Source organism: Symphalangus syndactylus, chromosome 1, assembly GCF_028878055.3.
Source record: "Symphalangus syndactylus isolate Jambi chromosome 1, NHGRI_mSymSyn1-v2.1_pri, whole genome shotgun sequence".
Lineage (NCBI taxonomy): Eukaryota > Metazoa > Chordata > Mammalia > Primates > Hylobatidae > Symphalangus > Symphalangus syndactylus.
Window position 1 is genome coordinate 10925375 of NC_072423.2, and position 27035 is coordinate 10952409.

A 27035-nucleotide genomic window follows, 5' to 3' on the forward strand; every position below is an offset into this window, starting at 1 on the left:
TTAACACGACTTAAATCTTAGAAAATATGTCAATGCATTTCGGCGCCTGGGCACACAATTAATCTTCATCTATCTCTGGTAATATAAACACACCTGTGGGATGTTTTCCATTGAATACATGAAAAGAAAACTCATAATAAATCTCAGACTGATAGCTTTATCATGACTGACAGTGCTGCTGGAGGCTCCTTCTTTATGAGTATAATTTGGGAGTATATAAAAGCAGGAGATTGATTTCTACAGAACCTTTCCTTTTCTTTAGTATTTATTCCAAGCTATGTGACTCTTCCTCTTTTTTAATAAAAAAAACCCACAACATGCAGTTCCTATATTTAATTTATATAACGGAATGTACACATGCACACACTCACACTCACGCACATGCATTATTATTTAATGCCTGGAAGACACAAAATGCCGAATGAGAATTTTGTATGTGATTTCCTCCTGCACTTCTCAGGCAAGAGTGTCCTCTTTAGAACTTGCTGCTTTGGTGAGGCGAGAGAGAATAATTTGATAGAATGGGTGCTCCTAGGATATCCAAGTAGTAGATTTACTGTCACTATTAGAGTTAAATTATACTTACTGCTAGTAAAGGGTTAATCAAATCTCTCAGATCAAATACTCATATTTTGTAGTAGAAACTTTTAAATCCTTCTGGCATGTTCTGGAGCCATGCCTTGGAGGTCTGGGATGCGGGTGAGAAATCCCATGTGGGAAGGCTAAGTGGAAGAGGCTCAAGCCCTACACCCTCTCTTTCATTCCTACACCTTTGCTTTTATCTGATTCATACTTTGGTGCTCTGTGCATGATGTCTAAAACCATGCTAGTCAAATTAGTTTATACTGGTCTATGGTATATAAGAGTAAATAAAATTTCCAGAGAACCAGAGAATACTTCTTTTTCACTTTAAAGATCTTTAAATAAAGATCACACTTTGTTTTCAGAATTGATTAATTCTGTGTTGCTGAATTCAGTGCTCATATCTTTGGACCCATAAGGGTAGACATGTTATATAGGAAGCAATTCTCTCATTCCCCAGTTTGAATTTGGTGAAATTTCCCCAGTATTAGAGAGAGCAATGTTTTATTTAGAAGGACCTGGGAAGAGAAAAATTTGAATGATAAAGATTAACTTGTAAAACACTTTTCAGGCTGGGCGCAGTGGTTCATGCCTGTAGTCCCAGCACTTTGGGAGGCCGAGGAGGGCAGATCGTCTGAGGTCAGGAGTTTGAGACCAGACTGGCCAACATGGCTAAACCTCATCTCTACTAAAACTACAAAAATCAGCCACGTGTGTTGGCGGGACCTGTAATCCCAGCTACTCAGGAGGCTGAGGCAGGAGAATCACTTGAACCTGGGAGGCAGAGGTTGCAGTCAGCTGAGATTGCACCATTGCACTCCAGTCTGGGCAACGGAGTGAGATTCTGTCTCAGATAAATAAATAAATGAATAAATAAATAAATAAATAAATACTTTTCAGTGTGATATAATTTCAGGCGTAGACTTACAGAAAAGTTGCAGAAAACAGTATGCACATTTCCCACATACCTTTCAACTAACTGTTCCTAATGAGGACAGCTTCCACCACCATAGTACATTTATTGAAACTGAAGTAATTAGCAGTAACAACTGATTTGAAATGAATCTATGTACCCAATTCAAATTCTGCCAGTTTTTCACTAGTATCTTTTCTTCTTGTTTAAGGTCCAATCCACTATTCCACATTGTGTTAAGTTGTCCTGTTTCCTTGATTTCTTCCACCCCGTAATAGTTCCTCTATCTCTGTTTTTTATATAAAGAATAGTTTTAATAATTAAAGGTTTTCAGTTCATCAACTGTATAGAAATTCTCTTTGTTACATGTGGTTGTGTGCTGAGGGGTTAAGACTGCCTTTAACCAACTGGTTTGAAAATGGGATTGAATATTTGTCAGATGCTATTCAACAAACATTCTGAAATATGACAAAGCAATAGACAATGGAAGTTATTACCTACATCGATAGAACAGTTGTTAAAATCCTAGATCTGACAACTTACAGTCTGTGTAGGTTAGTCAAATTTTAGGCCAGATCCTAATATTCCACCAGCTGAACGTAAATCTGCAGAAATATGTAGCTCTAATACTTTGAATTTAACTGGGGTTGGTGTTATGTTCAGTGGACAAACAAAGAAAACAATAGAGGAACGATTTTAATTTTATTTTAGGACATGTGTCTGTTAGTTTGCAAAAGTGGAGGGAATTGGGGGGGAGTAGTTCGCTATGTGCAAATGACTTCCAACTGTATTGTTTTGTAGCCAAATAATGGTATCTGTATAATGTTTAGATTGAAAATTTTCTTCTAACAGAGTATGTGCTCAGTTTTTTGAAGTGTGTAAGTTTAAAGTGCACTTGACAATAATTTGTATTCTTTGGTGGGTGTAGGGCTCCACATACTTTTATTAGGTAAATTGTGTGCAAAGTGATATTCAAATATTTGATGTATCAGCATTTAAAATGGTATGCTGCAATCTCCAATGTTCATGAGTTTTTCAACTTTAATTTCTCCTTGCAGTACTCTCAATAATTTCTTTATACGTTTTATAGTTTCTTCGTTAGAATACAAATTTGGGACTCTTCTGTCTTCCTAGTGAATTACTCCTTTTATTATTGTGATAGTTAATTTTTATGTTTCAACTTGGCTGGACTACGGTGCCCAGATATTTGGTCAAACATTATGTTTACATGAAGGCAATTTTGGATGAGATTAACATTAAAGTCAGTGGACTTCAAGTAAAGCAGATTCTCCTGCATAATGTGGTGGGTGGGCCTCATCCAAGCAGTCAAAGGCCTTAAAGAACAAAGACTGATCTTCCCTGCATGCGAAAGAATTCTGCCAACAGACTGCCTTTGGATTCTGTGATGGTTTATTTTGTGTGTTAACTTGACTGAGCCACAAGGTGGCCAGATATTTGGTCAAACAGTATTTGGGGAGTTTCCATGAGGGTGTTTTTGGATGATAGTAACACTTCAATTAGTAGATTGAGTAAAGCATATTTTTGCCTTCCACAGCATGGATGGGCCTCCTCTTATCAGGTGAAGGTCCAAATAGAACAAAAAGGGTGAATCTTCCCCAAGTAAGAGAAAATGCTTCTGACTGATGGTATCTTAGAACCGGGACTGCAACTCTTTCTAGTTCTATAGCAGTTTTCAGGCTTCAGACTCAAGCTGGGACGTTGGCTGTACAGATTTTGGTTTTGCCAGCCTCCAGAATCATTTGAGCCAATTTCTTACAATAAATCTCTTCAACACACACACACACACACACACACACACACACACACACACACACACACACCCTGTTTCTTTGGAGAACTCTAATATAGACTTGAGCTGCAAATCTTCTCTGAATAATTTGAACTTCCCAAGCCTCCACAATCACATGAGCCTATTTCTCCAAACAAATCTTTTTCTCTTTCTATATATACACATACTGCTGGATCTATTTCCCTTGAGAACCCTGATTTAACATAGTTATGATGTTGTGCCCTATTTATCCCTAATAATGATTTTTGCCCTAATGTCAGTTTTGCCTGACATTAATGGTGCTGCACCAGCTTTGTCTTTGGTACTTTGTTTTCTCCATCCTTTCAGTCAATCTTTTTGGTTATATTGAATGATGTTTCTGTAAAGCTGTTAGAGCCGGATTGTGCTAATTATCCAGGCTGAAAATCTGAGTCTTTTAACATGTGAATTTAATCTACTTACATTTATATATGCTAAATTTATATACATATATGTATTTACACACAGACACAGACACACACTCTTACAATTTAATACCTTCACAGCAACATTTACAGACGAGAAAACAGTGGTAGAGAAGAATTAAATAACTTGACTGAGATTGTTTAATTAATAAATACCTTTCCAGAAGCTATATTCTTAACCTCATCATACTAATTCTCAAGTTAAATATTATATTTCTAATTCTTTAATGGTTAGCATTATATTTATACAAAGTTTCTTGATGTAATGAAATCTAATCAGTATCTATGCATTCTTTCTGAAGAGTAGGTGTTTAAAAAACCCCTTTTTTAGTTTTCACTAGTCTTTTCTTCTTTTTCCCCCCCAGATTATTGTTGTTTACTAATTTTATACGTTTTTAACCACCACCTTACAAAGTCATTATTATTTTTTACAGAAGTACTTATTTAGATATGCTCATTTGTTTTACTTATCATTTCTTCTTTCATCTTATTTCTTTTTTTTCAGTTCAGTTTACTTGAGGTATGTACTTCAATCCTGGTAGTAAGTTCTAATTAGTGTCTGTAAATGGCAAAATCTTTTGTTGGTTGTTTGTCTGCAAATGATCTTATTTTTGCTTCAATTCTCACAATTATTTGAAAGGATATAGATTTTTGTATTATCACTACCCATCAGTAATTTGAATGTTTTGGCAGCTAATGGGCTGATAAGAAACTTCCTCTCAGCAATTGTATTGTTGTGTAGGTAATCTTTCCAGAAGGCCTATTTGATGGCAGTCTATGTTGCTTAATCTTTTTTTTTTCCAGCTTTATTGAGGTGTAATTGACAAATAACAATCTGCATATACTTAAAACATACAGCATGAGATTTTGATATACATATGCCTTGTGTAATGATTCCCATAATCAAGCTAATTAACATACCTAAGACTACATATTCCACATGTTATATATAATGACAACAATTAATATCTACTCTCTTAGAAAATGTTCAGTATACCATATACCATACTTTATTATGAACTATAGCTACCATGATGTACATTAAATCCTTATGACTTATTTTCTTTATAAGAGAAAGTTTGTACATTTTGGCCAACATCTCTTAATTTTCCCAACCCTTCATCCCCTAGCAAGCACTATTCCACCCTCTGTTTCTCTAAGTTCAACCTTTTTGAGATTCCACATGTAAGTGTTATCACTGAATATTTTGTCTTTCTGTTCTGGTTTATTTCATTTAGTATAATGTCCTCCAGGTCCATCCATGTTGCTGCAGATGTCAAGATTTCTTTCTTTTTTAAGGATGAATAATATTTCATTATGTGGATATGTTTGTGTGTATGTGTCTGTGTTCCATTGTATGGGTATGTGTCTATGTATGTTTATGTGTATTCAGCCTTTTTAAAGGCTAAGTAATATTCCATTTTATGTGTACATGTGTATATGTGTATGTAAATTTCTTTTTTCACTCATCTTTTCACAGATGCTTACATTATTTTCATATCTTGGCTACTGTGAATAATACTGTAATAAATATGGGAGTGCAGATAACTCTTAGAGATAGTAACTTTATTTTCTTCAAATATATAGCAGTAGTGACTTGACTGCTATATAATCTAGGCATGTAACAAAATTGCTCATGTACCCCATACATTTGTACAAATAAAAAATAAAAATTATGAATTTAAAAAAGTAAAATTACTGGATCACAAGGTAGTTCTATTTTTTATTTTTTTGAGAAACCTCCATATTGTTTTCCATAACGACTGTACCAATTTACATTTGCATCATTCCCTTTTTTCCACATTCTTATCAACACTTGTTGTGTCTTGTTATTTGATATAGTTTTCTAACAAATGTGATGAGATAGTTTATTGTGGTTTTGATTTGCATTTCTCTCATGATTAGTAGTATTTAGTGCCTTTTATATACATGTTGGTAATTTATATAACTTCTTTGGAGAAATGTCTAGTGAGTTGCCTTGCCTATTTTGTAATTAGGTTATTTATTGTTATTGAGTTGTATGACTTTCTTGTATATTTTGAATATTAACCCTTATCAATATATGGCTTGCAAATATTTTCTCTCATTCTGTAGTTTGTCATTTCATTTTTTTGATTGTTTCTTTGCTGTATAGAAGCATTATAGTTTGATGTAGTCTCACTTGCTTATTTTTGTCTGATATTATACCAAAAATCATACCAAGGTGAATGTCTAGGAGCTTTTATTTGTCTATATTTGCTTCGAAAAGTTTTACAGCTTCAGGTCTTTCATTTGTTTTTAATCCATTTTGAGTTTTTTTAAAATATCATGTAAGCTAAGGATCCAGTTTTATTCTTTTACATGTGTATGCCCAATTGTCCCAATATCATTTATTTAAGAGATTGTCCATTCCTCATTGTGTATTATTGGCCCTATTCTTGCCACTTTTGTCAAAGATTAGTTGACTGTATATATGTGGGTTTATTTCTGAACTGTCTTTATTCTGTTCCATCCATCTATGAGTACATTTTTACATAAAGAACCATAACCATACTGTTTTGATTGCTATATCTTTTTAATGTTTGAAATCAGGAACTGTAATGCCTCTGGCTTTGTTCTTTCTTAAAAGTGCTCTGATCTCCAGGTTCTTCTGCGGTTTCATGCAGAGTTTTAGATTGATTTTTCCATTTCAGTGAAAAATCCCATTGAAATTTTGGTAGGAATTTTGTTAAATCTACAGGTTGTTTTAGCTATTATAGATATTTTAACAATATTAACCTTTCTAGTCCATGAATATGGTATATCTTCTCATTTATTTGTGTCCTTTTCAATTTCCTTCCTCTGTGTCTTATAGTTTTCAGTGTCTGTACAATGAAAACTTTGAGTTTCACCTCGTTGGTTAAATTTATTCCCAAGTGTTTTATTATTCTTGATGCTATTGTAAATGGGATTGTTTTCATAATTTCATTTCCATATAGTTTGTTGTAACTATGTGGAAAATGCACCTGAGTTTTGTATGCTAATTTTGTATCTTGCAACTGTACTGAATTTGTTTATTAGTTCTAACAGTTTTTTTGATGATGTCTTTAGGATTTCCTACCTATATCTTCTGCAAACTGAGAAAATTTTAGTTTTTTTCTGATAGGGATTTCTTCTTCTTTTTTTTAATGCATAATTGCTTTGGCTGACTTCCAGCAATATGTTGAATAGAAGTGGGAAGAAGCAACATCCTTGTCTTGTTCCTGATCTTAGGGGTAAGGTTTTAGCTTTTTCACTGTTGACTGTGATGTTAGCTCTGAGTTTGTCATACGTGGCTTTTGTTATTTTGAGGGGTATTTCCTCTATACCTAATTTGTTGAGATTACTTATTATGACATGATGTTGGACTTTGTTAAATGCCTTCTCTGTATCTATTGAGATGATCATCTAATTTTTATTCTTCATACTTTTAATGTGATGTATCAAGTTTATTGATTTGTATATGTTGAATGATCCTTACCTCCCTGAGATAAATCCCATTTGATAACAGTAAACAATCTTTTAAATGTGCTGTTGAATTCAGTATTCTGATATTTTGTGGAAGATTTTGCATCTACGTTCATCAGGCATATCAACCTGTAATTTTCTTTTCCTGTAGTGTCCTTGACTGACGTTGATACCAGTGTAATGCTGGCCTCATCAAATAAATTTGGAAGTGATTCTTTCACATCAATTTTGGGAAGAGTTTAAGGAGCATTAGTGTTAATTATTTATCAGTGTTTGGTAGAATTCACCACTGAAGCCATCTGGTTCTGGGCTTTTATTTGTTGAGAGGTTTTTGATAATTGATTCAATCTCCTTACTCACAATTGGTTTGTTCACATTTTTTCTTTCTTCCTGATTCGATTTGATAAGTTGTATGTTTTTAGGAACATATCTATTTCTTCTACATTATCCAATTTGCTGGCATATAATTGTTTATAGTAGTCTCTTATGATCTTTTGTATTTCTGTGGTTTAAGTTGTAATGTCTCCTCTTTCATTTATACATTTATTTATTTGAAACAATTTTCTTAAATTTGTTAAGACTTCTTTTGTGATCCAACATATCTATCCTGGTGGTATGGTCTGAATGTTTGTGTCCTCTCCTCCAAGATTCATATGTTAAAGCTAAACTCCCAAAGTGATGTTGTTAAGAAGTAGAGCCTTTGGAAAGTTATAAGGTCATGAGAACTCTGCCCTTATGAAAAAGGATTAGTGCTCTAACTAAAGAGGCTTGAGGGAGCTTGTTTATCCCTCCTCATGTGAAGCCTCATAGAAGGCCCCGTCTATGAGGAACAGCCCCTCACCAGAAAACAAATCTACTGGTGCCTTGATCTTGGACTTCTCAGCCTCTAGAACTGTGAGAAAAAAGTTCAAAATAATGATAGCTATTTATGACAAACACACAGCCAATATCATACTGAATGGGCAAAAGCTGGAAGCATTCTCTTTGAAAACTGGCACAAGACAAGGATGCCCTCTCTCACCACTCCCATTCAACATAGTATTGGAAGTTCTGGCCAGGACAATTAGGCAAGAGAAAGAAATGAATGGTATTCAAATAGGAGGAGAGGAAGTCAAATTGTCTCTGTTTGCAGATGACATGATTTTATATTTAGAAAACCCCATCATCTCAGCCCCAAATCTCCTTAAGCTGATAAGCAAATTCAGCAAAGTCTCAGGATAAAAAAATCAATGTGCAAAAATCACAAGCATTCTTATACACCAATAATAGACGAAAAGAGAGCCAAATCATGAGTGAACTCCCATTCACAATTGCTACTAAAAGAATAAAATACCTATAAATAAAACTTACAAGGGATGTAAAGGACCTCTTCAAGGAAAACTACAAACCGCTGTTCAAGGAAATAAGAGAAGACACAAACAAATGGAAAAACATTCCATGCTTAAAGATAGGAATAATCAATATCATAAAAATTGCCATCCTACCCAAAGTAACTTATAGATTCAATGCTATCCCCATCAAGCTACCATTGACTTTCTTCACAGAATTAGAAGAAACTACTTTAAATTTCATATGGAACCAAAAAAGAGCCTATATAGACAAGACAATCCTAAGCAAAAATAACAAAGCTGGAGGCACCACACTACCTGTTTTAAACTATACTACAAGGCTACAGTAACCGAAACAGCAAGGTACTGGTACCAAAACAGACATATAGACAAATGGAACAGAACAGAGGCCTCAGAAATAACATCACACCTCTATAACCATCTGATCTTTGACAAACACGACAAAAACAAGCAATGGGGAAAGGATTCCCTATTTAATAAATGGTGTTGGGAAAATTGGCTATCCATATGCAGAAAACTGAAACTGGACCCCTTCCTTACACCTTATACAAAAATTAACTCAAGATGGATTAAAGACTTAAATATAAGACCTGAAACCATAAAAATTCTAGAAGAAAACCTAGGCAATACAATGCAGGACAAAGGCATGGGCAAGGATTTCATGACTAAAACACCAAAAGCAATGGCGAAAAAAGCCAAAATTGACAAATGGGATCTAATTAAACTAAAGAGCTTCTGCACAGCAAAAGAAACTATCATCAAAGTGAATAGGCAACCTACAGAATGGGAGAAAATTTTTGCAATCTATCCATCTGACAAAGGGCTAATATCCAGATTCTGCAAAAACCTAAACAAATTTACAAGAAAAAACAAACAACACCATCAAAAAGTGGGCAAAGGATATGAACAGACACTTAAACAAATTTACAAGAAAAAAACAAATAACCCCATCAAAAAATGGGCAAAGGATATGAGCAGACACTTCTCAAAAGAAGACATTTATGCAGCCAACAAACATATGAAAAAAAAGCTCATCATCCCTGGTCATTAGAGAAATGCAAATCAAAACCACAATGAAATACCATCTCATGCCAGTTAGAATGGTGATCATTAAAAAGTCAGGAAACAACAGATGCTGGAGAGAATATGGAGAAATAGGAAAGCTTTTACACTGTTGGTGGGAGTGTAAATTAGTTCAACCATTGTGGAAGATAGTGTGGCAATTCCTCAAGGGTCTAAAACCAGAAATACCATTTGACCCAGCAATCCCATTACTGGGTATATACCCAAAGGATTATAAATCATTCTACTTTAAAGACACATGCACATGTATGTTTATTGCAGCACTGTTCACAATAGCAAAGACTCGGAACCAACTCAAATGCCCATCAAAGATAAACTGGATAAAGAAAATGTGGCACATATACACCATGGAATACTATGCAGCCATAAAAAAGGATGAGTTTGTGTCCTTTGCAGGGACAGGGATGAAGCTGGACACTATCATTCTCAGCAAACTAACACAAGAACAGAAAACCAAACACCACATGTTCTCACTCATAAGTGGGAGTTGAACAATGAAACACATGGACACAGGGAGGGGAACATCACACACTGGGGACTGTCGGGGGTTGCGAGGCTAGGGGAGGTACAGCATTAGGAAAAATACCTAATGTAGATGATGGGTTGATGGGTGCAGCAAACCACCTTGGCAAGTGTATATCTATGTAACAAACCTGCACGTTCTGCACATGTATCCCAGAACTTAAAGTATAAAAAATAAATAAATAAAATAAAATAAAATAAAATAAAATAAAGGATCTGGTTTGGGTATCAAATGTGATGGTTATCAATTAATCCTTAGTATATAGTTTGCACTTAACAAATATTTGTTGACTGAATGAAAAAATCTGTTATTTGTAAAGTACTCAGGCTAAGATATTTTGTATAGCAGCCTGAATGAAGTAAGACATCTGCATAATTTTCTGTGTGCATTTGAGAATAATACGTATTCTGCTACTGTTGGATAGAATGTTTCACACATGTATATAAGGTCCATTTGGCATAAAGAGTAGTTCACGTCCACTGTTTCTATATTGATTTTTTTGTCTGGATATTCCATTCATTTTGAAAGTGGGGTATTGAAGTCTCTTACTATTATTGTATTGCTATCTATTCATTCTCTTAATTCTGCTTATATTTGGTTTATATATTCATGTGTTCTGATATTGAGTACATATTTATTTACAATTGTTATGTCTTCTTAATGAATTGAGTCCTTTATAATAATTATATAATAACCTTCTTTGTCTTTTGTTACAGTTCTGGACATAAAGTCTATTTCTTCTGATATATGTATAGCCACTCCTTTTCTATTTCGGTTTACATTTGCATAAAATATCTTTTTCATCCCTTCACTTTCCTATTAGTGTTCTTGAAGTTTACGTTAGTCTCTTGCAGGCAGCATGGAGTCTTTGGGTTTTGTTTTTTGTTTTTTTTTCAATTCATTCAGCCACTCTATATCTTCTAATAGAAGACTTTAATACATTTATATTTAATGTAATTGTTGCTATGTAGGACTTACTATTGGCATCTTGTGAATTGTTTTCTGATTGTTTTAGTTCTTTGTTCCTTTATTTCTCTTCTGCTGTCTTCCTTTGTTAATTGATTTTTTATGGTAGGACACTTTGATTATTTTCTCTATGTTTTGTGTATCCACTATAGGTTTTTGGTTTTTGATTACCATGAGACTTACATAAAGCATATTATATTTATAAGTGGATTTTAAGCAGAGAGCAACTTGACATTTTACATTTTGAAATATTGTGTCTACAGTAACAAATTATTGCAGTTATAGGTGTTTTTAATACTTGCAACCTTTGAAGTACAGTTAAAAGTAAATTACACAACACCATTGCAGCATTAGAGTATACTGAATTTTACTAAATATTTACCTTTACTTACCTTTCACTATTACCTTTACAAGTGAAATTTACACATATATAATATCATGTATTATTCATGGAATACATATATGTATATTAATGCTATTAATTACCATCCTCTTATTTCAGCATGGAGAACTCCCTTTAGCGTTTCTTCCAAGGCAGGTCTAGTGGTAATGAACAACCTCATCTTTCATTTTTCTGGGCAAGTCTTTCATCTCTTCTTTATTTCCAAAGGACTACTTTGCTGAATAAAGTATTCTTGATTGGCAGTTTTATTCTTGTAGCGCTTTAAGTATATCATCTCACTGTCTCCTGGCCTGTAAGGTGTTTCCTGAGAAATTTGTTGATTGCCTTATAGATGTTCCTTCATATGTGACAAGTTGCTTTTCTCTTGCTGCTTTAAAATTATCTCTTTGTCTTTGTTGCCAGTTTAATTACAATATGTCCCAACAAAATCCTCTTTGGATTGAATCTGTTTTGGCACTTCTGAGATTTATGATTCTAGGTATCCATATTGCTCCTAAAACTTGTGAGGTTTTCAGCTGTTATTACTTTAAATACACTTTTTGATATTTTTTTCTTGTATTTCTGGAACCCCGATATGTATATTTATTCACTTAATGGTGACCTGTAAGTCTGATAGGCTTTCTTCACTATTTTTGATCCTTTTTATTATCCTCTGTCTTAATAATTTCAAAAGATCAGTCTTCAAGTTTGCAGATTCTTTCTTTTTCCTAATCGTGTATGCTGTTAAAGCTATCTATTACATTTTTTATTTTGTTCATTGCATTCTTCAGCTACAGAATTTCTGTTTGGATTTTTTTGAAGATTTCTTTCTTTTTGTTGAACTTTTTTATTTGGTTCATTTATTCCTTTCCTGTGTTACTGAGCTGTTTATCTGTCTAGGGTAAAGTACTATGATGCTCTAATCCTGGAGGGCAGGGCTCAGCAGAGACATGGGAACCTGAGGGCAGGGCACAGTGCAGCAGTAGCTCCTGCCCCTGAGAAGGGGACACAGTGGTGGCTCCTGATCTAGAGAGAGCACTGCATCATGGATTCCAGGCAACTCTGTCTGCTGAGATCAGCATGATGAAGACACTGGGGTGTCCTCATTTTCTAGAGCTCCAGGTGTCCATGGCAGAGAGGAGAATTCCTGAGGTCCCTCTCCTCTCCTGTTCCCTGCAGGGAGAAATCCCTCTGTGGGGGATCCCTCTTGGTTTTGAGCTGCTCTGGAATGGGGGATGGGGTGACAGAGCTAAAATGCTTCCCAACTTTTCTGTGTGTCCACCCTCAGTTCCTATGCTCCACAGGGTTTCTGTTGCTCCTCATTAAAGTCCAGAAATTCCCCAGATCTATTTTCATTGATATGTAGTTGTTTATTTATTGTTTTTGTGAGGAAACAAGCATTGGGGGCTTCTATTCCATCATCTTGCTGATTTCACACCTCTTTTTTTGGCTAATCAATTTTTAAGAGTAGATACCGAAAAGTTGCCAAGATGATACAGAGTTTCTCTTTCCTTGATTGTTAACATCTTAAATTAACTATGGCACATTATTGAAACCAGAAACCAATGTTGGAACATTCATATTAAAAAAATCGCAGGCTTCCACTAGTTTTTTTCCCCCCAATTTGTTTTTTTTTTTTTTTTTCCTGTTCAGGATTCCATCCAGAATACCCTGTTACATTTAATCATTGTGTCTCTTTAGGCTCCTCTTGTCTGTGACAGTTTCTTGTACTTTCTTTGCTTTTGCAACCTTGATAGTTTTGAGTACTGGTGAGGTATTTTGTAGCTTGTTCCTCAATTGTAATTTGTTTTATGTTTTTCTCATGATAAAGCTGGGATTATGGAAGGTGTAATGGCATTTTCACCCCATAATATCAAGAGAACATGCTATCAACATCACTTGTTATTGACGATGTTAACCATGATCCCTTGGCCAAGGTAGTGCTTGTCAAGATTTTCTCTACTGTAAAGTTGACTTTCCCCTTTGTCATACTACTCTTGGGCAGCAAATCACTAAGTTCAGCCCACACTTAAAGGTCAGGTCGTGGAGGGCGGGGGTGGGAATAAAGCTCCTGCTGATTTTTTAAAATATCATTGTATTTTTTATTATGGTGTCCATTTTTGTAAAAATGTCTGTAACCATCTTAAACCTAAACATTGTCTTATATTTGTTCATAAGGCTGTATTATTTCTGTTTCTTGAGGAGTCCTAATGTTCCTGTGAATTAAATCTGCTGGCTCTCCCTCATGCTGCTTCATTTCCTCAAGTGGTTTGTCATTAGTTTATCGTCCAAAGGAGTTGTTTGTTTTGTGATCACCATGTATTCTTCCATGTTTTTGTTTTGGTTTAGTTTGGCTTCTTGCTCAGGCCGGACCCCTAAGTGTTTCAGTGGTCCGGGCCCAACGTTTATATTAATTTCTTGGTTCTGAGTTCCCTCTATGGATTCTCAAAGCTTTGATTCCTCCCAGACGGCTTTTCCTGTCCATTCTAGAATCTGGCTAGCTGGCAAGCTTCCTTGCTGCTTCCCAGTGCCAACAGGTGAACCCATCTCACTCATACCCATCTCACCCACCCGACGCCCTCTGAGGTTCTCTGCCCTGCATTGAAGAATGCAGCCCCAGTCCTTCCCAGCTGAGGCTGAGGCCGCATCTCCTATGTAACCAGAGGCCAGGTATTGTGTGGAGTCTTCTCTGCTTTCCACAGAGCCTTTGGCTCTTCTCTTAGTTTCTGAAACCTGTGGATTTTCGTGTCTTTCAAATGCAGCAGAGTTTTAAACGATGCTTTCTATTTTACCTAGTATTTTTATGTGTTTGGAGCTAACCACTCTATGCCATTTCTATCTACCATTTTACCAAAGTCTCCTTTAATTCTTCCAGTAACACAACATTTCTTATATTGATACTGCATATTCATTAAAGAAAGGGAAATTTTGATCAAGGAATGTTATTCACACTCAGAGTTGCTGTCAGTCTTCTGAATAGCAACGTTTATAATTAAAAAAAAATTCTAGTAGTTCTTCAGGGTAAATGCAACCTTAACTTTTGAAATTAATTATCGAATATTTATTGAGGATCTACTATGCGTAAGGAATTTTGTGATGAGTCAATGATTAAGACATAGTCCTTGCTTAAGGAGTTAAACTATAAACATGTAGAACTATTTTAAAAAGTGGAATGTTACAAGTGATATAAAATAGTTACAAACGTGCTGCAAGAGGCCATAGAAGGATCAGCCAATTTCCAGCCAGAAAGACTTCAAAAGTACCATGCGGGAAGACGATGAGCTGGGCTTAGCAAATAGGTGTCATTTGGAGATGAAACAATTGCTTGTTGGCAGGTGTCAGATTATACCTGGATTCAAATAGCAGGGAATGAGAACATTAAACTACCTGGATTTGTGGTGCACACACAGAGTACCAAATAAAAGCTACTCAACGCATGGTGCAAGGATGGGTCGTCAGTTTGTTCAAGGAGCAAAGTGTTTAAAGTGATTTCTAGAAAATGGAATGATAAGGTCTTGGAGAAAAGCAATTGTTAAGGACAAGGTAGATTTAATTAGAGAAAACTTTTTGACAAAACAATAAATCAAAAATAAATACATAAACCAAGTTGTCAGCAGTCTCACTCAGCCCAGGCCCTCACCCTTGGCAAAGAGTCCCCATAAACAGGATGCGAGCACCCAGTGGAGGGGCTACTCCCTGCAGAGAGGAGGCTGAGCTGCACACCAGAAGTTTCTGTCCACAGAGAGTGGAAGAGAAAGAAGACCAGGAAGCAAGAGCCCAAGTGCTTGTCATTCCACTTCCGCTGCATAGTCACTAGGGAGAAGGCACTGCAGTGCTCTAAACCAAACATTTAAAAACACATTAACTTATTAATAACAATAACTAATATTAATAAGCATGTGTATAGCCCTCTTTGTCTTCAAATCACTTTATGAACATTAGCTAATCAATTAACAATGGCCTCTTTCTGATACTAATCTTCAGTCTGAACACAGAGACCCCTGGGGACATCAGAGGGGATGCTGGCCTAGTCCTGAGGCGGCTGTGGTCATCAGAGGCAGGGCCTGGGCCTCCTGGCCTCCAGGTGGCACACTGTCCAATTGCAATAGTTCCGCTACCTACGGCAAATCTCAGAAAAACGCCTGTGTATTTCTTTTCTCTCTTCTATTTTTTTTCTTTTTTTAATGTTCTCTTATGACTTTTGGGTAGAGAAAACCAGACTCACTTTCCCCCTGGGGTTATATTTGTTCTTTCTGTGTTATTGTTGCTGATATAAGCAAATAAACCAACAAGACTCCAACGTATTTCTTTGTTACTCTTTTTATTTACTGTTGACAGAGAAGCTTAATTAGATTGCTGTCTTTCCTGTAGGCCTCCGTGTCCATGGAGCGTGGACCAGAAGCTGCACAGACCGCCGTGTCTAGGAAGTGACTCGATCCACTAGAGGGACGTCAAATTTACCAGGAGTAGCGAGAGCCCTTTGGACGTGTCTGCTTAAGGATGCAGAATTTACATGGATCCCCTGACCCCAAGTGCATCTGCGGTGCATGGGGACATGAGCCTCCCCTGCTGGGGTGCATGCTTGGTCCCTTTGGGATTCCCTGGGTTTCACAGTGCCTGGTGCAGAGTGCTGCTCAGGAACATTTGGATTTCTCTGTTTGCATTTATTTTGCAATGATCTTAAAGCAAAGTGCTGAAATAAGATCCTTAAAAAATCTCACCACTCTGCTCAGTCCCTTCAAGGCTTTAGAAGCTGCCTTCTGGCGAGTCACAATGGAGCTGCTGTGGGGATTCCTGCCTGCTTCACGTTGGGCTTCTAGTTCTGGTGGGCATTGCTGGTCTGTCATGCAGGGAAGGGAATGGAGCCCTGGGCTGCGCAGCCACATCTGGTCTGATACTTAAGGCTGATCACACACTGAGCATTGCCATGACAAAGCTGTGTACCCACTCTTTCCCTGTTGATCTCCCATCAGTCATTAGTAAGTGGTTGTGTTAGACAAGGCCTTTGGGCATTTTTCCAATGTGAAGCCACTTAGCATTAGAATTGCAGGATATTTTTTGGCTTCTTACAAGACTTTATCCAACCCATTTGAAAACTTACCTTGAATTATGGCAGATTCTGTAGATAGCTGTAGCTTTGACCTTTTATCTCCATCTCTACAAGGTATCAGGAACAGTTGTGCCATTTAGCATAAACATTTTCTGTTTTAGTAGGTCTCATGGAAATATACCAAATGAATAAAATGAAGTAGTTTTTTTTTGTTGTTTGTTTGATTTTTACAATTTAAGAGTAAAAATGCATTTTTTTTTTGAGATGGGGTCTCACTCTGTTGCCCAGGCTAAAGTGCAGTGGTGTGATCATGGCTCATGGCTCACTGCACCCCTGACCTCCTACCTCCTAGGGCTTGGGTAATCCTTCCACCTCAGCCTCCCAAGTAGCTGGGACTGCAGGTGCATGCCATCACGCCCTGCTAATTGCTATATCTTTTGTAGAGATAGGGCTTCACCATGTTGCCCGGGCTAGTCTTGAACTCCTGAGCTCAAGCAATCTGCCCACCTTGGCCTCCCAAAGTGCTAGGATTACAGGCATGAGCCACCATGCCTGGCCTGCATTTTTATGATTGTTCCAACATTGATATTTTTGCAGTCTAATATAAACAATCTTATCTTCTAGTTTTAATTTACATTTCAGAGGAAAAGATGCCTGAAGAATTAAATATATGCAATCCTCAAATTTAAGAGATAAGCATTTTAGAAATTTGAAACATGTGAATTGGTGATTTTAATCTAATTCTCAGTTTTTTTTCCCCAAGAGGAATGAGGACATCCACTAACAGCCCTCTGCTCATTAGAGGCAGCAGGCCAGAGAGGAGAAACTAGGGTAGGTGTTTCCTCCCCCAGCCCACCCAGACACTACGTGTGTATGTGTTTTTAACTATCTTTTCTGATTTGTGTCTCATAAATACATTAGTTACTGAGATACTGATCATTTCTTTGGAAGAAAATGCACATCTCATATTGGAAACAGTCTAGCATAAAACCAAAGGTCAAAATCATTGTGACCGATTGTTTCAGAATAAAGTGCAAGTCCCTTAAAGAGAAATGGAAGTTGACAGGAAGAATAAGAGAACACAAGGCATCTTGGGGCTCATTTGCTTGTCTTCTGCACTGACAGACTTGCAGTTATTCCTGCCACGTTGGAAGGTGCACTCACTGCTCATCACCAGAGAAAGCCACCGCAGAAGGCAAGCATTTGCAAGTCCATGTTCCATTTGGAATAAGCCCCACATAGAGGCATATTGCAGGGCCTGGGTCTATTATACCTGGACCACCCAGGGAGACTGAAGGTGTGGAGTTGTATGCAAATGTTTCACTTCGTTCTGCTTTGATTTACATTGCCTTAAATATAGAAAGAAGAGGCTTGAAATCCAACTGAAACTTGCATGATGTTTCAAGAAGAAAAATTATCATTTCTAGGAACACGGAACAAGTCCACATTTGGCTTCTTATGTTTTTCTTAATAAAATAATGTAAAAATTTTCCAGAACAGAGCGAAAAAATATAGATTAAATATAAAAGCCTTCAACAGTTAAAGAACACAAAAATTTGTACCCTCTGAATGAATATTTTAATTACATTACATTTCCTTTTAATATCTTTCCATGGGAAACTCCACATGTATTCAGAAATATACTGTAGTTTAATTATGCAGAATATGAGCCAAAAATTCTATTGTCTAGTTTTCCAATTGGTTTGCCATTTACCTCAACCCTATAACATTAGTAACTTACACACATACACACATGCACACACTAAATATGTAAATATATGTCTAGATGTCATATATATGCACCTACACACAAATATATGTAAACATTTATGATAAGTATCTGCAGATTCATATATATGTATATGCTTGTAATATTTCCATGACAATTTCAACTTTTATGTAACATTATATGTTTGTCTTAGCTCCTAATTCTATTTTAGGTATTTTGAATATAGAGAAAGACACTTCAAATACTTGTAATTTTTCATGGTGCCTAAAATAATGACCTACTGATTTTGCAGTTACCAATTTGACACTCACTCCATAACTCTAAAATGGTAGTTGGCTAATAGGTTTATGAGACACTTAAAATGGCAGTTGGTTAATAGATTAATGAGATTTTTTTTTAAAAATACAAGGATGAAAATGAGTAAGACTGTATCAAAATGTTAGATGTGCTAATTTGATTTTATCTGAAAAAGAATCTCTGAGGGATGGAAGAGAAGTGAAGCCCCACAGTGCTCTGAGCAAGTTATATCCCACAGACTAAGTAGTTTTTGGACATCAATGACACCCACCCTTATCCATTAGCCACAGAGTAGGAATAGTGAATCAGATAAAACTTTCTACCTCACCAAGACCAGTCAAATGTACAAAGGAATCAGACTCCCTGGAACATGTTTTGGAGATTTATGCACAAAAGAAAAAATATCCAATTTTCAATTAAGACCAATGAGACTCACAAATTTTGGAGATTTATGCACAAAAGAAAAAATATCCAATTTTCAATTAAGACCAATGAGACTCACACATTTTCTATTTTTTGAGAGCCAGATAAAAATGAAAATGCCCAACTTAAATTTGGAAAGCGGACATTTTTGCCCAACTAACATTGGGTGTAATGAGAAAGTTGTTCCATAATGAACATGTTCAATTCTTAATATGGATAAATATTCACATTTATTTTAACATTAAGAAACTATATTAGTTTAGTTTAGGGACTTCAGGATTTAAAATCATGTTTTCTTGGCAGTCCCCTGGCACTCACATCCATGAAATACTTATGGCATTCTCGTCTTGGTGGAGTATAGCTCTAGAGAATGTGAGGTGAGAGAATAGAAGTGATGGCCACTGGGTAGAAGTCTAGAAGTGGAGAGTTCAGAAATGGCACAATTATCAATGATGATGACTCCAGGGTATGACCATGGGGGTTTACAGCAGAGAAAGGGGGAAGCAAGGGTAACTGGGGATGAGGAAGTTTAAAAAACTGAGAAAACCAGATATTAGAAAGACCATCTATCTACATGGATATTGAGATCACTCAGAATAGTGACAAAAGTTGGGGTGTAGAAGACAGACCCAAAATTATCAATGATGGCAGAAACAAACCCATCAGTGACTGAGTGGTAGAGAGGTGTTTTGGGTGGTAAACAACCAAAATTTTCAATTTATCAAAGAATAAATATATATGGCCAATAAATGGCCAATAAATATAAATGGCCAAGAAATAAATATAAATATAAATGGCCTTTTTGGTAATAATACATAAGACATTTAAAAATTGATAATATATAGTGTTGGCAATTGCTATGATTTGAATGTGTCTCCCAAAAATCATGTGTTGGAACTTAATCTAGAATGTGACAGTTTCGGAAGGTGGGACCTAGTGGGAGGTGTTTAGGTTATGAAGGCTCCACCTTCATAGATGGATTACTGCTGATTTTAAGTGGATTTGAGGCTGTGAGCTCTACTGCTCTCACAAGTGCATGCTGTCTTGCCCTGTCACCTTCTGCCATGGGATGACACAGCAAGAAGGCTCTCACAACAGCAGCCACTTGGTCTTGGACTTCCCAACCTCCAGAACCATGAGACAAATAAGTTTATTTCCTTTATAAATTACTCAGTCTCAAATATTCTTTTACAGCAGCAGTAACTGGACTAAGTGTAAGAAAATTCAGCATCCTCAAACCCTTCTGGTGGGATTATAAATTGACACAATTTTTACTACAACACAATTTGGAAAAATATTTTAAAAATTGAATTTTAGTTATGATTTGACATAACTATTCTACCTGTATGGATAATATTATTGAAAAAATTATATTTGTGATTATGTAAGAAAAGGGTAAATATTCACAGTGTATTGTTAAGTGTGAGAGAAACATTATCACATAACATACATTTTGTAAGAAAATACATTTTTGTGAAGAAAAAATGAAATATAATGTTAGATAAATGTGAAATCTTTGGTCATAAGATATTGAATGATTTTTATTTTTTTCTTTAACTTGCATTTACTTAGAAAAACTATTTGTGTTACGTATTATTATTCCCATTTTATAGACAAGACAACTTAGGCCAAGAGATAATAACTAATGTTCCAAGAAAAAACAGCTAATAACTTGTGAAGAGGTAGTTTAAACCCACAAAGTTTAGTTTTTCCCAAAAAGAAACAAGGTTTATGTTCACATATCATATATTATGTCAAGTGACAAGAACCAATTATCGTAAATGTACCCCCAAAAAAGGCAAAAGATATGACAGTTGAAAGATTAGACCATCATTAATTACAGTCATTAGTTTCAAGAATAGAAGTCTAGGTGCCTCTTTCAAGGAAGCACTGTAAATAAATAAAGTGTTTCTTAGTTTGGTGATATGTGAAGTTGCAGAAGAGCTGACAAATGGGATAATTGTTATGCAAATTTAGCAAACTGAGTAGAACATCTGTAAGCAGAGTGATGTTTAAAATTGTTCATAGCTTATTCTCAAGATAGTCATCGTAAGTTATGATGCTGAAGTCATAGACCTGGGTTAGGAAGAGAAAGGTTCCACCTGGGTTGTTGTCTTTCCTGTATATTCACCACCACCCTTTGTTAAGTTTCTTTCTGGCTTCCATATGTCTTTTGCAAATCACATTGTGTTGCTGACTTCTTACTTACTTTAAAGTAAGGGAATCTCTAAACTGTTTATGAATGACTGCTATCAGCGCTTCCACCATACAAACTTAGATACCTAGAGCTAGCACCTCTCAAGGCTAGGCCAGCGCACCCCGTAGAGCAGGACTTGATCACCTCTTTTCATACAAAGTCTCTGTCTTCTCTTCACATTTTGCCCTTTAGTTGCATTGCTGTGTTGTTGTCCCTGAGAATTTGAAAACCATCTAGTTTATGTGATAAAACTAATAATTTCTAATGTATAACTGGGAAAGTTTGGAGGCAGGAATTGGCAAACCATGGTCAATAGGCCAAATACAGACCACTTATTTTCAATTGCTTGTTTTGTATTATAAATACAGCAAAATTGAATAGTTGGCCCACAAAGCTAAATATATTTATTATCTGATGCTCTGCAGAAAACGTTTGCCAATGCCAGTTCTAGAGGACTATTCTAAAGCGCCATTAGAGAATTTTAAAAATATAATTTCCTTCTCTTTCCCAAACTCAGGTATACTCTGGATGATGATGATGATGGTGATGATTTTTGAGAAGGAGTCTCACTCTGTCACCCAGGCTGGAGTACAGTAGTGCGATCTTTGCTCACTGCAACCTGTGCCCCCCGGGTTCAAGCGATTCTCTTGCCTCAGCCTCCCAAGTAGCTGGGACTACAGATGCACACCGCCGAGCCCGGCTAATTTTTGTATTTTTACTAGAGATGGGCTTTCGCCATGTTGGCCAGGCTGGTCTTGAACTCCTGACCTCGGGTGATCCGCCTGCCTCTGCCTCCCAAAGTGCTGCAGTTACAGGAGTGAGCCACCACACCCAGACTATTATTTTTATAATTATTATAAGAATGTCCAGTCATCTAATCCATTCCAAGTGAAATCATCTGATTACTTTTATTATATAATTATCTTAATTATATTACTTATCTGCTTAAAAATCTCCAGTGGAAATGTATTACCTTTCTTGTAAAATCATATTACACCTGGAATTCAAGGTTTACTCCAGCTGCCTGTTACTTAAATTTTCAGCCTGACTTCCACTAGTCAAGCCAACTTCTGCTATACACAGCTGCCTCAAGATGACTTCTTTGCCTTGCTTATGTTTGGTCCCTGTTGTATTTTAAATCTGCAAACTTTTCAGCATTTCTTCTTTCAAAAGGTGCAGCTTAATTCCCCTCTGGACTTGGCAAATCACTTCTACTGAATAGAATGTAGTGTAAATGATGCTATGTGACTTTCCAGACTCCGCCATAAAAGGAACATTTCTAATCACTCATTCTGCGGAAGCCAGCTGCCATGTCAGGAGGACACTCAAGCAGCCCTGAGATGGATCTGGCAGCTCCCGGTAGCAACCAGCACCACCTTGGCTGCTGTGTAGTGAGCGGGCCTGGAAGCTGATCCTCGCCCTTAGTCAAGATTTCTGGCGCACATCCCTGGCTAAAATCTTGACTGGACCTCATGAAAGACCCTGGGCCAGAGAACCACCCAGATCCCAAATTCCTGACGTACAGAAATTGCGGGAAATAATTTTAGACTACTAAGTTTGGGGGTAATTTGTTATGCACCAATAGATACACCCACTTCACACCACCACCACCTTCATCTCTTCTACCCTTTCCAACCTAACTGGCCTTCCTTGGAGTTGAACAGTTTGAAAAAGCTACTTGAGCTCTTTTACCTTAGACTTCTCAAATAAGCATAATAAACTTATCTCTAGGATTGATGAAAGGATTGCATAAAAAAAATACAGGGAGAATCACAGTCCCTGATACGTGGTAATGAGAGACAGGACTAGCTGGATTTCCTAGGCCGACTAAGAATCCCTAAGCCTGCTGGGAAGGTGACCGCATCCACCTTTAAACATGGGGCTTGCAACTTAGCTCACACTCGACCAATCAGTTAGTAAAAAGAGCTCACTAAAATGCTAATTAGGCAAAAACAAGAGGTAAAGAAATAGCCAATCATCTATCGCCTAAGAGCACAGTGGGAGCGACAATGATCAGGATATAAACCCAGGCATTCGAGCCAGCAATGGCAACCCCCTTTGGGTCTGTTGGGTGGCGCAGACACGTAAGGTACCACAAGATGGCGACAGTTCCAGGTTCTTCCTCCTTCTCCACACCTGACGCAATGTTAAACTCGCCAAGAAAGACCCAATAAGAAAATAACACCTCAGCCTCCCCCCGGTCCCGCCCCCCAGACCCAATCATCGATACCCACATAGCCCTAAGGGATATAAATATCCCATCCCAACAGCACTCTCTCTGTGCGACCTACCTGACTCTGCTAATAAAGATCTCTTGACTGCATTTGGTGTGCTCTGGGTCTGCCTTTACTCTTTCAGGGTCCACTCTGATTTTATGGGAGCTCTGTTTTCACTCTATTAAATCTTGTAACTGCACACTCTTCTGGTCTGTGTTTTTTACGGCTGGAGCTGAGCTTTTGCTTGCCGTCCACCACTGCTGTTTGCCCCTGTCGCAGACCCGCTGCTGTCTTCTATCCCTCTGGATCCAGCAGGGTGTCCACTGTGCTGCTGATCCGGTGAGGCGACCATTGCCACTCCTGATCGGGCTAAAGGCTCGCCATTGTTCCTACACAGGTAAGTGCCCAGGTTCGTCCTAATCGAGCTGAACACTGGTCACTGGGTTCCACAGTTCTCTTCTGTGACCCATGGCTTCTAAAAGAGCTATAACCTCACCACATGGCTCAAGATTCCATTCCTTGGAATCTGTGAGGCCAAGAACCCCAGGTCAGAGAACACAAGGCTTGCCACCATCTTGGAAGTGGCCCACCGCCATCTTGAAAGTGGCCCACCACCATCTTGGGAGCTCTGGGAGAAAGGACCACCAGTAACAGTAAGGCTTATTAAGTGTGGCTAGCTTGAGATTTTAGGACTGACACTGTCATCACAGCTGTGAGTGCTTTCTCCTCTGGGAAGATGCTCGTGGTTTTCTTGTGGTCCTTCTCATTCTGTGACTTATGTTTTGCTGACTGCTCACCTGTTTCTCCCTCTTGCTGTACTATAAACTTCTATCAGATGGGGACACCTTCTTATGCATCTTTCATCCCCAATAGGTCTTACTTCAGATTGGCACACTCCACTAACCCTTGAAGTAAGCAATATGAACTGTTTAAGCAATTTCGTATTGATGTGAAGATCTTTGAGGACAAATGGGATGCCCTGAATGACAACCCATCCATAGCCCACTCCCCGTGTCCTAGGCAAGCCCAGCTGTTAAGATCCCCTAAAAGCCTGCTCCAGTGATTGACGCTTAGTGTGGATTATGGACACTGTCTCCCACTTGCAGATAGGTATGATAAAATATGAATTTCAAAATTGTTTTATTTCTGCATGTTTCTTACTGTTTTTCAATTTCTGGACAAAAAATCAGCATGTCTTCATCATTTCTCAGAACTGGTTGGGAGCTGGTGGAGGATATTGCTTCTGCTTGGGAATGTGGGTCTGTGTGCTTAGTTGCCTTACATTTACATTCTCAAACACAGATTTTACAAGGTGCTAATCTTAGGCAGACAGAATCAACATTCAAATGGTAGTTATTTTGCAAGAAAATGGATCCATTTGTCCTATGTTCCATGAAGATGAGCCAAGGTCAATTCACTTTGCCTATTAAGATTTTGAAGATACCTGGTTGGATTACTTTTCACAGCAAAAGTTATTTTCCACTGGGGTTTAGAAAAGATTTAAAAAATAAAAATAAAAACAAAATCCGTGAAGACTAATGTTAAACCTTAGGGAAAACAAACTTCTAATGAAACTGCAATTTGCCAAGACTCAGCAAACTGCCTTTGTGAATTACTCACATGCTATTAGCATTTAGAAAAGTGGTCCCATTGATGAAGGAAAATTACTGTTAGCTAAACCCATAGTGGGTGATTCCACATGGCATTCCAACCTTTCCAAACAAGTCACACCAGAGTTTTTGAGGGGACCTCTCAGAAGCTTTTGAACCAGAGCAACTCCATTTTGAACAGGAGCTGGGTAAAATGAGGCTGAAACCTGCTGGGCTGCATTCCCAGATGGTTAAGGCATTCTAAGTCACAGAATGAAATAGGAAGTTGGCACAAGATACAGGTCTTAAAGATCTTGCTGATAAAACAAGTTGAAGAAGCCGCCTAAAACCCACCAAACCAAGATGGCGACATCCTCTGGTCGTCCTCACTGCTACACTCACACCAGCACCATGACAGTTTACAAATGCCATGGCAATGTCAGAAAGTTACCCTATATCGTCTAAAAAGGGGAGGCATGAATAGTCCACCTCTTGTTTAGCATATCATCGAGAACCATAAAAATGGACAACCAGTAGCCCTTGGGGGTGCTCTATCTGTGGTGTAGCCATTCGTTTATTCCTTTACTTTCTTAATAAATTTGCTTTCATTTTGCTCTTTGGACTTGCCCTGAATTCTTTCTTGCCCGAGATCCAAGGACCCTCTCTTGGGGTCTTAGTCTGGACCCCTTTCCAGTAACAGACCCACTTGACATTTTTCATGAGAATCAATGTGGTCCACCATAGATTAATCACAATGATTTCATGAACCTGTGCTGAGATTTTCTAATAGACACCTTCAATCTGTGTATTCCTCCCTAAGGAGTTTGTAAAGAGGCTTACTGATGCGTACAATCCAACACGGCAGGGGAGATCATAATTTTCTTTCCCTCAAATAACCCCTGGCCCAAGGCTAAGAATATGGGGACACTAGGAATATACTGCTCAGGCTAAACTACGGTATTGAGAAAGCACGTTGCCATCCAAGCATATGTAGCAGTTCGGCTTGTGCTGTGTGTAGCCTGGATGTTCATCTCATTCCAGAGTTATGCAGGATATTTAGTGGCAGATTTCATCACGCTATAGTCTTTTCATCATATTTTCAAGGTGCATTTACTTGGGTAGCAATTATGGGATAGAAGCAAAGGAAAAATAGATAGTCATCAGGTTTTCAGATAGGTTGGTTTCAATCAATGCATTGAAGCTGAGGGTTATGAACTTAATCATGTGTGGATAAATTGGGAGTCATTTTAAGTGCAATAACAGAGTAGATGCAAGGCTTTCACAGCTGACACCCAGGGCTGGCCTCGCTGCTCTAGTCTGAGTTGAGTGCTACCCTCTGTGTTCCATAAAAGAAAAGAATCTAAAAGAGAGAATGTTATAATACAGTGAGAAACTGTTTGGATATGAGAAGACATGATTCACTGAAGGTAAAATAACAGGATTTGGCAACATCCTGGAGAAAACAAAAATAAATATTGGGATATTTTTGGAAATTTAGTCACTCTAAACTATGTGGAAGATATTACAGAAGAGAAATTAGTAAAAATAGCAACATGCGTAACAAGATTTGCTCCTTTGAAAGGTGGGCTGTCCTCACGTTGTTGGAAGCGGACATGGAGGAAAGGTCCAGGGAGCGGGGTTTCATCTGGCTGCATGTTCTGGAAATCCTGACCACAGTGACTCCTGGGTAACTATCTTCCATCTCACATATCAGGAAGTCTGGGATAGATACGCCAGGGCTAGGGCAGCGGCGCCATCCTGGAGAAGGCGCTCCTGTGACTTCCCATTCAGGACCTGGGACAAGTTGGCGTTTGTCATCCCTATCGCTGTGACAAGGTCACACAGTGACTGCTTCCCCTCCTGATCTCACTTCTCCATTCGAGGGATAATAGAGGAAAAGGAGAAGGGCATCTTTATCAAGAAAGCCAAGGCCTTTCAGAAAACGGTGGGGTTTGGCTGATCTATCACCTCTGGCTGGACGGTGTCACATGGCAGTTGCTGTCTACAAAAGAGAAAAA